Here is a 3,010-nt window from a genome sequence, read left to right as displayed (position 1 = left end):
AGTGGGACAACCTCTCAGTCACGAAGGGCTATTAGAAGCAAGAAAAGGAGTTAAGAGGGACAAAGATAGACTTGGAGTAGATTCGGTACTGTTTGTAAACGGTTACAAGAGATGTTGGTTGCTCCAACGAGTCCAATTAGCCTTCAGGCTGATGCTATTATGATCATGACGATGATTGGGTTAACTTAATACTCAGGGTCAGCATATGGACCAGAACTTTCAGTGAAGGGGCACAGGTCTTGGTCCATCCGCAGTGAAGTCCCTGTATCTAGTTCAGTTTTATAGAACTCAATAATTTGATTTTTTTTATTATATTTAACAAGCAAACAGCTTTAGAAGTCCTAAGCATAGATTTCAATTTTTAATAAAGTCTACCAGTATCAGAAGGCCTTCACATGATGCAAAATTGTATCAAGCTATTTTTAATTAATTTATTGATCGAATCGAAATCGATGAGAAATTATTGCCTTGACTCAAACCTTTATATAATTTACTTCATAAATCATAAAGTACCCTTAAAGAAACACGCAGTCCGGCGAGAATAAAACGAAAACAAAAGGATTAAAAATAACTAAAATGGTACTGCTACACTTGTTACTACATAAATATAACGATTTTGTTATGAAACAAATGCGATTGTTAGTAGAGGGGAATAACAAAAAAAAAACGCTACCTAAGGATTAAGGCTTTTTAAGTGCCTATGAATCATCTCATTATAGAAAAACGGATACATTATTATCGCTTTCCATAATCTATCATTTAAAAAGAGATTTCACTTTATCGATCTCTTTAGTTTTCCGACTGACGCTGATAAAGTCATATGTAACAGAACAATTTACAACATCAAAAAAAATGAACATGAAAGTAGTTATTATTTTAGTAATTGCATCGTTTTATGCTAATGGTAAGAGTATTTCTTTTCCTTTTAACAAAACAATTTTTGGGTTACGTAGTTTTAAGAAATTTTGCAATTCAACAAGTTGAAATCCCAAAATGGCCCCATGAGAGAACGACATTAATATCACAAAAAAAAATGAAAACAATCGCAGTCAATTTTTCTTCTGTGTTTGTATAGATTTATTTAGATCAATTTTGATTTTATATCAGAGTATTTACTTATATCTAAGTAGGTACTTAAAATCACTTGGGATATCTACAAAAATTAACATTTACCGATTTAAGTAATAATTGTAGTATTACTATTCCATTAATCGATATAATTTATCGAAGAAGCAATCTCCAAAATGTCTATTTCATAATTAGAAATTGTTGATTAAATGCCTGTTAGATTTAACAATAATGAGTATAATTTAAATTACTATTAAAGAATTGTAAAAAGAAAAAGAACTCAATATATTCGTGCTATGTAGTTGAATGTTTTGTGAGACCACTCAGTATATGTTTATCGATGAATAAATATACGAAAGAGTGTTGATAACATATGGTTTGGCTTCGCTCTAAACGTTTCATTAATTTTGATTTTTATCAATTTTTATTACATCGATCGTTGTTGACGAAACAAACGTAATGTTTTATAAGCGTCACTTGTTGATCAATAATTAAAATATTACCATTTAATTTAAGGAGATAATATTACACGTATTATATTTATTTCTTTCTTTTTAGTATTGTCACTTGAATGCCCATCTTGTAGAGGAGCGGAGTGCTCAGATCCTCAAACAGTCTTTAATAAATGTAGCCGAGAAGTGAAACCTTTGCCATTTGGATACGAAAGCAAATCAGTAAATAAAGGTACCGAGAAACTGGGATGCATTTCCCTGGAATACGAAATTGGTAAGTCATTCTTCTTCTCCTCTTACTGCATGTGCTAATTCATCATTATTCTCATTTTATGGTTGACTACCTTGGAGTCGAATATCTTTCATTCAGCCACATTTTACTATACTCATAGATATAAACATGTGGACAGTGTATCCTCGTAACTATTAAAAATTGTCAGGGAAATAGAACGTGTCACCAATAAATTATAACTTTTATAATTAGTTATTCCTGAGCAAAAGATGTTTCATTTATCCTCACTTTGTTGTTAAGTGTATTTTATTATTTTGCAGAACCGGAAATGCAGTATTTCGTAAAGCAGTGTATTCTAATACCGGACAACAATCTGTGTGAATCGATTTCGAATTCCTTGCCTTCTTCAGTTGTAATGACAAACTGTGAATTCTATTCCGAAGATGGAGTTCAAAGATCTGCATCTCAGCTAACGAAAAGGGATGATGAGTTACTTTTACCGTATGAAACAGAAGGTTCTGGAGATGACTCAACAACAACCGCTGAATCAATAACTGATGCACCTTCCACGGGTGACCCTATCACCGTCGATCCAACTAACCCCCCAACCCAAGCTCCAACTCAGGCTCCAACTGCACCACCAGCGGATGGTGGTGTGTCTGGGATTGCAGTGTCCATCTTTGTTCTGCTATTTACGTGTCTGGCGAGGTTTAAGTTATCAAGGTTCTACTGTACCTTTAAAAATAGCTACATACTTCTCACATACAATTTCAATATCATATACCTAACTCATGGGTTTTCTATCATATCTCACATTAAATGATATTTAATCGATCAAAGCAATGCTTTCTTTAATGTGTAATTGATAATTAATCGAGTGTAAACAATGGAACCCTAAAGAACCGAAGACTGAAACTCTCGTCTAATGACTGAGCACATCGCTTTCCAAACCTGAAGATCAAGGCGAGATCACAATGATTATAACAACAGAGTTTTTCGATCAATTTAGTAATCATCATCATAAGGTCATCAGTCCTAAGACTGGTTGGACACGGCCCTCCACTCTTTCCTATCCTGAGCTAAACTTCGCATTTCCCTAAAACTAGAACAGCCCAGATCCTTAACTATTTGCGAAGAGTAATCTAATCTAGGTCTACCTCTACCCCTCCTAACTCCTGTTTCTGCCTCTAATATGTCTCTGACTAGACCTTCATGCCTGAGAAGGTGTCCTACCAACCTATCTCGCCTATTTTTTATT

General features: G+C 34.0%; 1 protein-coding gene across 1 annotated transcript in view; it reads left to right on the top strand.

The window, feature by feature from the left end:
* Positions 1-3,010, top strand: part of LOC108735038 — a 9,848-nt gene that overhangs the window by 5,886 nt on the left and 952 nt on the right. The gene's annotated exons all lie outside the window — the stretch shown is intronic.

The sequence above is a fragment of the Agrilus planipennis genome, unplaced genomic scaffold, assembly GCF_000699045.2.
Source record: "Agrilus planipennis isolate EAB-ADULT unplaced genomic scaffold, Apla_2.0 scaffold5, whole genome shotgun sequence".
In the NCBI taxonomy this organism is placed as follows: Eukaryota; Metazoa; Arthropoda; class Insecta; order Coleoptera; family Buprestidae; genus Agrilus; species Agrilus planipennis.
This window is presented reverse-complemented; position numbering and strand designations above follow the sequence as displayed.